The sequence below is a fragment of the Bombina bombina genome, chromosome 5, assembly GCF_027579735.1.
Source record: "Bombina bombina isolate aBomBom1 chromosome 5, aBomBom1.pri, whole genome shotgun sequence".
NCBI lineage: Eukaryota > Metazoa > Chordata > Amphibia > Anura > Bombinatoridae > Bombina > Bombina bombina.
In genome coordinates this window covers 25,114,291-25,129,473 of record NC_069503.1, presented here as the reverse complement: position 1 = coordinate 25,129,473, position 15,183 = coordinate 25,114,291, and positions in this window count along the sequence as shown.

Sequence of the window (15,183 nt, the reverse complement as noted above, 5' to 3'; positions counted from 1 at the left end):
TAGCTTGTAGGGCTAGTCGATGGCACTCTTTCCCTAGAACAGGGCTGACTTCCATCAGTCTGGTTAGAGATACATCTCCCACTTCAGTTAGGTAGGCCCTGAACATGTCCTGCACCATTCTTGCGTTGGTACCCAAAATTATTGGGGCGCACATTGTTTTCTTCATGGAGCATACAAGAGCTTCCAATTCCATAGGGCAGATCATTCCTGTGTTTAACTGTGGGATGGTTATTGTCACTCTTATACATCCCTCTACAGGCTGGGCCTGAGATCCCACTCCCCACAACTGCAACTCTCCTGCTGGCTCCAGGGGAATATGTTTTAGATGATGGTCATAGAAGTCTCTATTAATGATGGTGACCTGGGATCCAGTATCTAACAAGGCCGAGGCATGAATATCTTCTATTTGTAACTGTATCAGAGATTTGGGCCCGATCTTGGCCCCCACAGATAACATGGGTGTGGTTTTTTTTCCTCTTTTCCTGAAAGGACTGGTAACTTGAGCCTCCTCCAGCTCAATAGCTAGCACTTCCACTCCTGTATCTGATGAATTAGTGGGACACTCCCGCTTGAAATGTCCTGATTTTCCACACTTAAAACAGTTCCCTTGGGGGGACTGTTCCTCTGGGAATAACCTTCCTGTGGTCTCCCTGCGGTGCTGCCTCCTGGTAGGAGAATAATCTGTTCTTCTTGGCAATGACTTAGACAATAATTCTAATTCAGCTACCTTTTTTTTAAGGACGAACAGTTCCATATCCTCTTTCTCTGCAGCTTTAGAAGAATTTCCTTTTTGTGGAGGAGATGGGGACATTTGGTTCTCCAGTACTTTTGCTTTTCGGATCAGTGTGGAATAGGACAAGACTTGATCATCCAACTTAACTCTTAACATGATCATGACTGGATCATTGCTAAGGCCTCCCTTCTGAATTTGTTTGGATAGTCGAGCATCCAACTCAGATGCAGTGACTGCTCCATTATGAAACAGTTTTCCCAGTGACAATTGTAATCGATTGATATAGTCTGAAGCTTTCTCATGTTCCTTCTGTTTAGTGGCTAGGAACTTAATTAATAGATCATCAGAGTCCTCTGATTTTCCATACGCATCCTGCAAAACTTTCAGGTAATCTTGTGCAGTAGCTTGTTCATTCACTCCCCTAAACAGCCTTATCATATTCGTAGCTGGGAAACGAAGACTCTCCATTATCCGTTGTTTTTTTATGTTATCCGTACAAGACCATTCTTCCAATAATTGTACAGCATTATCCTTCCAGGCCTTAAAGGGTTCCTCCCCGGCAGGAACAGGCTGATTCCCAGAAAACACTTTCAGCTTACGGTAACTGTGGGTATGGGTAGCTGTTACTATGGCTTCTGAAAGTTTTTGCAGTATTTCAGATATGTTACTCTCTCCTGAACTTGTGGCTCTCAATAGGGAATCGCCTGGTTTTGGGGATGTTGGAGATGAGGGAACCACTAGATCTTGGGTCTTAGGGGCAGTTGTCCCTTGCACACTGGAAAAGTAGACATTTCGTTTGGGGATGGCCCCAGTCTCTACAGGGGTAACCGGTAATCTCCTGGCGGGTTTCTCTGACAAAGGGGACAGAATCTGGGAATAACTTGATACATTAAAGTCTCTTTGGCCTATACTGGAGGGTTGCTGCAGTGTAACCCCTTCCTCCTTATCAGGGAGAGCATACACTAAGCGACATCCTTCAGGAGCTGCTTCAAGAAGGTATAGACATGTAGGCCTATGACGGCCTCTCAAATCTGCATGGGAATATACTAACATGTAAGTTTGACCGTATGAATCATGCAGGATATCTCTGATGGTAGCCATCTCTATTCCCAGTACAATCTCTACGCACTTGGTGATATGTTTTATTTCACTATAGGGAGGTACCTGGCATATCATCACTGCATGATGCAATGGTACCTTCTGTTGCTGGGCCCAATCTGTTACAAATGGGAGTGTGGGCCGGGGAATTAACGTATCCTTACTGGGTGTACCCCAATTTATCTCAGCAGTGCCTCCAAATGTAACGGGGTTTGGCCTAGGCCCACAATTACCCCTGTGGGTCTTTACCCCAGCTACCTCCATGTGCTCTGCAGGCTGATCCTGAGTCTCCGCTACCTGGGAGTTGGGGTACATGACTGTGGCAGTGCCTCCACCTGACTGGGCATCCAGGGCAAGAATGGGTTTCCCAGACAGGAACATAATAAATAACTACAACACACACAGTAATAACAGTAAAACAGTATGAACATGTATTAAAGGATTATGGCAAATAAAAAATAAGGCAAGAAATACAGTGACTAACTAACACACCAACTCTCTCTAACCAGGCCCAGCACCCTCCCAAACCACCTGCGAACCCACCCTCAGACTTCACCCTAATGGCTGATGGGTACCAGTTGGTGCACAGAAATGTTGGGGCCCTTTAAGGTAATCCACATGCATTTAAACAGTTACAGCTCATAGGAAACTGCAATCCACAGGAAGAGCTGCTTATAAGTTTATGTGATGGACAGAATGCCATGTTAGTATGACAAGGAGAGAGGATACTTCTTACCACTAAACAGGCTGAAAGAAAACTCCAAGGTCTGCCAGTCATTTACTTTGTCTGCATTCTTCTCCACAGCTCTCTCACAGGGTCAGACTGCAGCTGGCAGCAAACACTAAATCAGCAGAGGAATGCTGTTACTTTACAAGATGAACTCTGCAGCTCTCTCACAGCCAGGCCTCACACACACCTTCACTGCTCTGACATGTCTGCTTCCTCCTGTGTCTTACACTCTTCTTTCAGTTTCACTTGATCACATGACCAACCAGTCTAATAGTTGCCTAGGCAACATCTCCTGCAGATTGTATACAGGTGCAAAAGTTCACAGGAAAATGTTCAACAGGAAGGGCTACATATATTAGCACTTTCACTAGCACTGAGCCCATTGTCACTGTCATATCCTCTACTAGTGCATTACAGCTACACTATATACATAAAGCTACACAATATATATTAGCACTTTCACTAGCACTGAGCCCATTGTCACTGTCATATCCTCTACTAGTGCATTACAGCTACACTATATACATAAAGCTACACAATATATATTAGCACTTTCACTAGCACTGAGCACAATGTCACTGTCATATCCTCTACTAGTGCATTACAGCTACACTATATACATAAAGCTACACAATATATATTAGCACTTTCACTAGCACTGAGCCCATTGTCACTGTCATATCCTCTGCTAGTGCATTACAGCTGCACTATATACATAAAGCTACACAATATATATTAGCACTTTCACTAGCACTGAGCACATTGTCACTGTCATATCCTCTACTAGTGCATTACAGCTACACTATATACATAAAGCTACACAATATATATTAGCACTTTCACTAGCACTGAGCCCATTGTCACTGTCATATCCTCTACTAGTGCATTACAGCTACACTATATACATAAAGCTACACAATATATATTAGCACTTTCACTAGCACTGAGCCCATTGTCACTGTCATATCCTCTACTAGTGCATTACAGCTACACTATATACATAAAGCTACACAATATATATTAGCACTTTCACTAGCACTGAGCCCATTGTCACTGTCATATCCTCTACTAGTGCATTACAGCTACACTATATACATAAAGCTACACAATATATATTAGCACTTTCACTAGCACATTGTCACTGTCATATCCTCTACTAGTGCATTACAGCTACACTATATACATAAAGCTACACAATATATATTAGCACTTTCACTAGCACTGAGCCCATTGTCACTGTCATATCCTCTACTAGTGCATTACAGCTACACTATATACATAAAGCTACACAATATATATTAGCACTTTCACTAGCACTGAGCCCATGGTCACTGTCATATCCTCTACTAGTGCATTACAGCTACACTATATACATAAAGCTACACAATATATATTAGCACTTTCACTAGCACTGAGCACATTGTCACTGTCATATCCTCTACTAGTGCATTACAGCTACACTATATACATAAAGCTACACAATATATATTAGCACTTTCACTAGCACTGAGCACATTGTCACTGTCATATCCTCTACTAGTGCATTACAGCTACACTATATACATAAAGCTACACGATATATATTAGCACTTTCACTAGCACTGAGCCCATTGTCACTGTCATATCCTCTACTAGTACATTACAGCTACACTATATACATAAAGCTACACAATATATATTAGCACTTTCACTAGCACTGAGCACATTGTCACTGTCATATCCTCTACTAGTGCATTACAGTTACACTATATACATAAAGCTACACAATATATATTAGCACTTTCACTAGCACTGAACACATTGTCACTGTCATATCCTCTACTAGTGCATTACAGCTACACTATATACATAAAGCTACACAATATATATTAGCACTTTCACTAGCACTGAGCACATTGTCACTGTCATATCCTCTACTAGTGCTTTACAGCTACACTATATACATAAAGCTACACAATATATATTAGCACTTTCACTAGTACTGAGCCCACTGTCACTGTCATATCCTCTACTAGTGCATTACAGCTACACTATATACATAAAGCTACACAATATATATTAGCACTTTCACTAGCACTGAGCCCATTGTCACTGTCATATCCTCTACTAGTGCATTACAGCTACACTATATACATAAAGCTACACAATATATATTAGCACTTTCACTAGCACTGAGCACATTGTCACTGTCATATCCTCTACTAGTGCATTACAGCTACACTATATACATAAAGCTACACAATATATATTAGCACTTTCACTAGCACAGAGCACATTGTCACTGTCATATCCTCTACTAGTGCATTACAGCTACACTATATACATAAAGCTACACAATATATATTAGCACTTTCACTAGCACTGAGCACATTGTCACTGTCATATCCTCTACTAGTGCATTACAGCTACACTATATACATAAAGCTACACAATATATATTAGAACTTTCACTAGCACTGAGCGCATTGTCACTGTCATATCCTCTACTAGTGCATTACAGCTACACTATATACATAAAGCTACACAATATATATTAGCACTTTCACTAGCACTGAGCCCATTGTCACTGTCATATCCTCTACTAGTGCATTACAGCTGCACTATATACATAAAGCTACACAATATATATTAGCACTTTCACTAGCACTGAGCACATTGTCACTGTCATATCCTCTACTAGTGCATTACAGTTACACTATATACATAAAGCTACACAATATATATTAGCACTTTCACTAGCACTGAGCACATTGTCACTGTCATATCCTCTACTAGTGCATTACAGCTACACTATATACATAAAGCTACACAATATATATTAGCACTTTCACTAGCACTGAGCACATTGTCACTGTCATATCCTCTACTAGTGCTTTACAGCTACACTATATACATAAAGCTACACAATATATATTAGCACTTTCACTAGCACTGAGCACATTGTCACTGTCATATCCTCTACTAGTGCTTTACAGCTACACTATATACATAAAGCTACACAATATATATTAGCACTTTCACTAGCACTGAGCTCATTGTCACTGTCATATCCTCTACTAGTGCATTACAGCTGCACTATATACATAAAGCTACACAATATATATTAGCACTTTCAGTAGTACTGAGCCCACTGTCACTGTCATATCCTCTACTAGTGCATTACAGCTACACTATATACATAAAGCTACACAATATATATTAGCACTTTCACTAGCACAGAGCACATTGTCACTGTCATATCCTCTACTAGTGCATTACAGCTACACTATATACATAAAGCTACACAATATATATTAGCACTTTCACTAGCACTGAGCACATTGTCACTGTCATATCCTCTACTAGTGCATTACAGCTACACTATATACATAAAGCTACACAATATATATTAGCACTTTCACTAGCACAGAGCACATTGTCACTGTCATATCCTCTACTAGTGCATTACAGCTACACTATATACATAAAGCTACACAATATATATTAGCACTTTCACTAGCACTGAGCCCATTGTCACTGTCATATCCTCTACTAGTGCATTACAGCTACACTATATACATAAAGCTACACAATATATATTAGCACTTTCACTAGCACTGAGCACATTGTCACTGTCATATCCTCTACTAGTGCATTACAGCTACACTATATACATAAAGCTACACAATATATATTAGCACTTTCACTAGCACTGAGCCCATTGTCACTGTCATATCCTCTACTAGTGCATTACAGCTACACTATATACATAAAGCTACACAATATATATTAGCACTTTCACTAGCACTGAGCCCATTGTCACTGTCATATCCTCTACTAGTGCATTACAGCTACACTATATACATAAAGCTACACAATATATATTAGCACTTTCACTAGCACTGAGCACAATGTCACTGTCATATCCTCTACTAGTGCATTACAGCTACACTATATACATAAAGCTACACAATATATATATTAGCACTTTCACTAGCACTGAGCACATTGTCACTGTCATATCCTCTACTAGTGCATTACAGCTGCACTATATACATAAAGCTACACAATATATATTAGCACTTTCACTAGCACTGAGCACATTGTCACTGTCATATCCTCTACTAGTGCATTACAGCTACACTATATACATAAAGCTACACAATATATATTAGCACTTTCACTAGCACTGAGCACATTGTCACTGTCATATCCTCTACTAGTGCATTACAGCTACACTATATACATAAAGCTACACAATATATATTAGCACTTTCACTAGCACTGAGCACATTGTCACTGTCATATCCTCTACTAGTGCATTACAGCTACACTATATACATAAAGCTACACGATATATATTAGCACTTTCACTAGCACTGAGCCCATTGTCACTGTCATATCCTCTACTAGTACATTACAGCTACACTATATACATAAAGCTACACAATATATATTAGCACTTTCACTAGCACTGAGCACATTGTCACTGTCATATCCTCTACTAGTGCATTACAGTTACACTATATACATAAAGCTACACAATATATATTAGCACTTTCACTAGCACTGAGCACATTGTCACTGTCATATCCTCTACTAGTGCATTACAGCTACACTATATACATAAAGCTACACAATATATATTAGCACTTTCACTAGCACTGAGCACATTGTCACTGTCATATCCTCTACTAGTGCTTTACAGCTACACTATATACATAAAGCTACACAATATATATTAGCACTTTCACTAGCACTGAGCCCACTGTCACTGTCATATCCTCTACTAGTGCATTACAGCTACACTATATACATAAAGCTACACAATATATATTAGCACTTTCACTAGCACTGAGCCCATTGTCACTGTCATATCCTCTACTAGTGCATTACAGCTACACTATATACATAAAGCTACACAATATATATTAGCACTTTCACTAGCACTGAGCACATTGTCACTGTCATATCCTCTACTAGTGCATTACAGCTACACTATATACATAAAGCTACACAATATATATTAGCACTTTCACTAGCACAGAGCACATTGTCACTGTCATATCCTCTACTAGTGCATTACAGCTACACTATATACATAAAGCTACACAATATATATTAGCACTTTCACTAGCACTGAGCACATTGTCACTGTCATATCCTCTACTAGTGCATTACAGCTACACTATATACATAAAGCTACACAATATATATTAGAACTTTCACTAGCACTGAGCGCATTGTCACTGTCATATCCTCTACTAGTGCATTACAGCTACACTATATACATAAAGCTACACAATATATATTAGCACTTTCACTAGCACTGAGCCCATTGTCACTGTCATATCCTCTACTAGTGCATTACAGCTGCACTATATACATAAAGCTACACAATATATATTAGCACTTTCACTAGCACTGAGCACATTGTCACTGTCATATCCTCTACTAGTGCATTACAGTTACACTATATACATAAAGCTACACAATATATATTAGCACTTTCACTAGCACTGAGCACATTGTCACTGTCATATCCTCTACTAGTGCATTACAGCTACACTATATACATAAAGCTACACAATATATATTAGCACTTTCACTAGCACTGAGCACATTGTCACTGTCATATCCTCTACTAGTGCTTTACAGCTACACTATATACATAAAGCTACACAATATATATTAGCACTTTCACTAGCACTGAGCACATTGTCACTGTCATATCCTCTACTAGTGCTTTACAGCTACACTATATACATAAAGCTACACAATATATATTAGCACTTTCACTAGCACTGAGCTCATTGTCACTGTCATATCCTCTACTAGTGCATTACAGCTGCACTATATACATAAAGCTACACAATATATAATAGCACTTTCAGTAGTACTGAGCCCACTGTCACTGTCATATCCTCTACTAGTGCATTACAGCTACACTATATACATAAAGCTACACAATATATATTAGCACTTTCACTAGCACTGAGCCCATTGTCACTGTCATATCCTCTACTAGTGCATTACAGCTACACTATATACATAAAGCTACACAATATATATTAGCACTTTCACTAGCACTGAGCACATTGTCACTGTCATATCCTCTACTAGTGCATTACAGCTACACTATATACATAAAGCTACATAATATATATTAGCACTTTCACTAGTACTGAGCCCATTGTCACTGTCATATCCTCTACTAGTGCATTACAGCTACACTATATACATAAAGCTACACAATATATATTAGCACTTTCATTAGCACTGAGCACATTGTCACTGTCATATCCTCTACTAGTGCATTACAGCTACACTATATACATAAAGCTACACAATATATATTAGCACTTTCACTAGCACTGAGCACATTGTCACTGTCATATCCTCTACTAGTGCATTACAGCTACACTATATACATAAAGCTACACAATATATATTAGCACTTTCACTAGCACTGAGCACATTGTCACTGTCATATCCTCTACTAGTGCATTACAGCTACACTATATACATAAAGCTACACAATATATATTAGCACTTTCACTAGCACTGAGCGCATTGTCACTGTCATATCCTCTACTAGTGCATTACAGCTACACTATATACATAAAGCTACACAATATATATTAGCACTTTCACTAGCACTGAGCCCATTGTCACTGTCATATCCTCTACTAGTGCATTACAGCTACACTATATACATAAAGCTACACAATATATATTAGCACTTTCACTAGCACTGAGCACATTGTCACTGTCATATCCTCTACTAGTGCATTACAGCTACACTATATACATAAAGCTACACAATATATATTAGAACTTTCACTAGCACTGAGCGCATTGTCACTGTCATATCCTCTACTAGTGCATTACAGCTACACTATATACATAAAGCTACACAATATATATTAGCACTTTCACTAGCACTGAGCCCATTGTCACTGTCATATCCTCTACTAGTGCATTACAGCTGCACTATATACATAAAGCTACACAATATATATTAGCACTTTCACTAGCACTGAGCACATTGTCACTGTCATATCCTCTACTAGTGCATTACAGCTACACTATATACATAAAGCTACACAATATATATTAGCACTTTCACTAGCACTGAGCACATTGTCACTGTCATATCCTCTACTAGTGCATTACAGCTACACTATATACATAACGCTACACAATATATATTAGCACTTTCACTAGCACTGAGCACATTGTCACTGTCATATCCTCTACTAGTGAATTACAGCTACACTATATACATAAAGCTACACAATATATATTAGCACTTTCACTAGCACTGAGCCCATTGTCACTGTCATATCCTCTACTAGTGCATTACAGCCAGTGGAGGCTCCTCCATTTGTGCACATGAGCACGTGCCCCCCTTTCAGATGCAGAGGAAAAAAAATAATTTTGCAGAATAAAATATAATTTTTCCAATAGCCCCCTATTAGAAAAATTATATTTTATTTCTAAACCCCCCCAAAAAAATTATGTTTTTTTAATTTTGCTGAATAAAATATAATTTTTCCAATAGCCCCCTATTAGAAAAATTATATTTTATTTCTAACCCCCAAAAAAAAATAATTCTGTTGCTTTTTTTTTAATTAAACATACAAAATTTTGTTTCCTGGTGTGTCTCTTTAAGGGAATCGCACGTGCGATAGAGCCCTATACCCTGCCTGTCAGTGAAGTCTATTTCACTGCAGGCATCTGGGCCAGGCTTAAGCTGCTTGTATATAGATCCCTGTTCGCACAAGCTGAAGTGTGCGAGTGGGGAGGGACAACTTCAAGGAGCCAAGTTCAGCTGCACTCTGATTAGCTGCAGGTAAACCTTCATCACCGGCTCCTCCCCCGTATCAAACAGGCGTTCTAGAACTTCTAGCCAAGTTGCCTGTGTGCCCTCGGATAGGCTGCGCCTGCTCGCACCATGATGCCGGTGACGTCATCACCGGCTCCTCCCCGCATCAACGGCGCGAAAAATTCAGTCTTGAGTTTACTGTTGAGCGGAGAGGAGTCAGTGAACTGAGAGCCTGACCCTGTCTGTGTCTACTAGTCTGAGCGAACTTTACTCTGCATGCCATTTGCCAACGATTAACAATAACAATACTAACTGACCTGTGTGCTACTGTGCTGTGCTGTAAAACTGTTGTTACCTGTTGAATTACAGTTACACAGCCAGCCAGCACTGACTTACTTAGTTCTTCTGCCTGTCTGTCTGTTAGACTAGCCGCCGGGCTAGCCCTAGGCTAGAGAGGGAAAGTTAGAGGGAAAGTTAGTGGGGCCGGAGGAACTGTCTGTCAGTCACTCACTTGGGCTGCTTTGCTTAGCTTTTTGGGCAGAATTTTGTTTTAAAAAACCAGCTCCCCTCCTGCTGGACGGTGGACAATACATTATAATTTATTTATTTGTGAGACACTGTGAGAGGCTTCTTAGTTCTTGCCTGGGGCCCTGTCCCCTCATTTTGAACAGAAAGTTATTTAGTCAGAGATAGATTGAGTCAGTCTGTCAGTGTCAGAGTGAGAGTGTAGTGAATTAGCAGCAGGCCAGATACTTAAAGTTAATTATTAGAATTAATCTACACTACTAGAGTAGGACTAGGGAGTAGTGTGGTTACTTTTAGTTTTAAATCAATAGATCATTAATTAGATTGCAAGTTTTGAATTTTTTTTTCTTTTCAAAAAAGCAGTTAACTGCCTGTGCTGTTATATTATTAACAGTCTAATTTATTATAAAATATAAATTATAATTATATTAGTTATATTATTTACCACAATTGTATATTTTTTAAAAACTTCACAGCTATTTACCTACAAGTTATATATTTCATAACACCCGCAAAACTACTTGCCTAAGCCTTATTGCCTTTGCCTACTAGTTTTAGACAGTAGTTGACCTTGATCATTGACGGCTGTCGTGTCACGGCTGCTACCTGCTGTAATTAACTATTTAAAACACTATTTTAGTTTAGAATTATTAGCAGTTTGCAGAGAGTCTCAGAGTTTATAAAACAATTATATATTTTATAACAGCTTCACAGCTACTTACCTACAGTCCTACAAGTTATATATTTTAGAACAAACGCAAAACTACTTGCCTACTAGTTTTAGACTGGAGTTCACCTTGCCAGTTGACGGCTGTCACGGCTGCTGCCTGCTGTAATTATACTACTTAAAGTTAAAACACTATTTTAGTTTAGAATTATTAGCAGATTGCAGAGAGTCTCAGAGTTTTTAAAACAATTATATATTTTATAACAGCTTCACAGCTACTTACCTACTACAAGTTGTATAATTTATAACAGCTGCAAAGCTAATTACCAACTTGACTTGCCTATTAAGTCAAGTTTTATATTTTATAACAGCAATACTACTATTTATATATTATAACAGCAAAACTACTTGTCTCAAAGTTATATATATATATCTATATTATAACAGCAAAACAACTAACCTACAAGTTATATATTTTATAAGAGCCGCAAGGCTACTTACCTAGTTAAAGTTATATATTTTATAACAGCAAAGGACTGTTCTTTGTGTGTAAACTAACAGTTAAGATGGCACTTAGTAAAATCAGTGTGTCTGAGCTAAAGCAATTACATTTTTCAACGTTACCCATGGAAAGAAAAATTTAAATTAAAATGCTCAGGCCAACACCTATGCTTAACCTTATCCAGGTGACAAAATGTAAAACTAGAGATTTCAAAAGAGAATTCAAACCCGAGGTATATGATAAATATGCATGGATTTGTGGCTGTGAATTATCTAACAGACTCTTTTGTTTTTATTGTCTCCTGTTTGCAAAACAAAGTGGTGAATCAAGCTGGGTGAGTTATGGTGTCGCCGATTTATCACATTTAAATCAAAAAATAAATAAACATAATTGTTCACAATCACATTTAAACTCCACATTAGAGTTTAATTTGCTAGGAAGGGTTGATATTCGACAACAACTTGACAGTGCATATCGTTTAAATATTAAAAAACATAATGAGCAAGTAACGAAAAATCGTTATGTTCTTTCGAAAATAATTAATTGTATTTTATTTTGCGGCGCATTTGAACTTGCACTTCGAGGACATGACGAACGCGATGATTCATTAAATCCAGGCATTTTCAGAGGTCTTATAAACTTCTCAGCAGAACTTGATGCATCTCTAAAAGAACATCTCGCTAGTGCCACTGTTTTTAAAGGAACGTCAAAAGAAATTCAAAACGATTTATTAGACTGTATGCTTACTGTTTGCCAGAACCAAATAAAGAAGGAAATCTCAAATGCAAGTTTTGTAGCAGTGATAGCAGATGAAACTACTGATGTTTCATCTGCCTTCCAATTGGTTGTTGTTTTTAGATACATTATAGGTAACGGACAACCGGTTGAGAGATTCTGGGAATTCACTAATCCAGCTGGACATGATGCAGAATCTTTAGCTACGTGTATTCAAGCTACTTTGGAAAAAGTTATAGACAACCCAGAGAAACTGATATCGCAGAGTTACGACGGTGCAAGCGTGATGAGTGGTCAGCATGCAGGTGTTCAGGCTATAATTAAACGTACCTACAAGAATGCACATTTTGTGCATTGCTATGCACATCAGCTCAATTTAATTGTCAGCCAAGCAAGCAGTCAAAATCAACAAGTTAGAGTATTTTTTTCAAATCTAAGTGACATTACTAACTTTTTTAGTAACTCGCCACAAAGGATAGCTATTCTAGATGAAACTGTTAGAAGAAGGATACCTCATGGTTCAGCCACCAGGTGGAATTTCAAGAGTCGAACCGTCAATACAGTTTTTGAAAACAAGGAACAGTTAATTGAATGCATGGAAAAAATAGAGTCAACATCGAAAAAAGAAATAGCTATAAATCAAGCAGGGGCTATTCGGCGTATGTTACAAGACTCGGTATTCGTGTTTTGGCTTACAGTTTTTCACAATATTATGCCACATGTAGATGTGTTATACAACCAACTTCAGAAAGCACAAACAGATGCGGCACTTATTAGAAAACATATTAACACTTTCCAGCAGACAATGGAAAACGAAAGGAATAGAATGGACACAGTGACCATGACGATATAAGAAACAGAGGAAACATCTAGGAAAAGGAAGAGAGAAAATATTCACATTACTCAGACTGTGGCAGCTAAAGAGATATGCGATGTTATCACGAATCAAGTAAAAGATAGATTTTCTTTTATAACTCACTACTCGGCTGTTTCTCTCCTCCAAGCGGAAAAATTTGCGGATTACGAGAAAAAATTTCCAAATCAGCTTCTTGAACAAACATCAGCTGTTTATCACACATTACAGAAAGATCGCCTGAAAACGGAACTAGGAGTAATTTACAGAAGACCAGATTTCCGAAATATGAATGGTGCCATCAGTCTTCTACAGTTTGTAATAGAAAATAACTTGGACAGTACTTTCTCGGAGACCTACAAACTGTTGCAAATTATTTCGACTATTCCCGTGACAACTGCTGAGGCTGAGAGATGTTTCTCAACTTTAAAACGAGTTAAGACATTTCTAAGGAGCACCATGACTGAGGAAAGACTGACTGCTCTAGCCATGCTCACAATTGAAAAACAATTGATCAATGACATGCCTACATTCACTGAAAATGTTATTGATTTATTTGCCTCAAAAAAAGACAGGCGGATTGACTTAATTTACAAAAATTGTACTTGAGTTATCAACATTCTGTTTTAATCTTTACCGTTGAAGTTAATTATTAAGCACTAGTGTAATAGAAATAATCTTCTTTTGTAGAAAGTAAAATGTTGGTGTATTTATATAAATGTTGCCACGGCCTTTGGCTGCATTGCCTAATATCGAACACTGGGGGCTAGGGCAACAATAATTGAGATGTGGTTTTATTTCTCTATAAAGTGGAAGGTTCTTTAAATCCAGGAATATATATATTTTCATAAATGTACATTCAAGATACTTATTATTTCGCAGCTTTGATTAATCATTTGGTTAATATATATGTTATTATATAATTTAACTGAGCATGTATATTTTAAGACTAGACATGAGTATACTGAAGAATATGGATTCTTGTATATTAATGTAAATATTAGACATGGTCATAATATTAAATATTATAAATATATATATAAATATATATATATATATACTTACTACTGATAATATCTTAAGAGATTAACTTAATAGTCATTTTGCAAACAGGATCTTGTTTTTATTGTCTCCTGTTTGAAAAACAAAGTGGTGATTCAAGTTGGGTGAGTTATGGTGTCGCCAATTTATCACATTTAACTCCAAAAATATAAATAATTGCTACCAATCACATTTATACTCCCCATTAGAGTTTAATTTGCTATGAAGGATTGATATTCGCCAACAACTTGTCAGTGCATATTGTTTGAATGTTAAAAAACACAATGATCAAGTAACCACAAATCGTTATGTTCTTTCCAAAATTATGAATTGTATTCTATTTTCCGGCGCATTTGAGCTTTCAGTTCGAGGACATGATGAACGCGATGATTCATTACATATTGGGAGACTTAAAAGGATTGTAATTTAATACTAGTATGATAATAATAATCAGCTATACTATTAACTATTTGAAATCAATTGATTAATCAT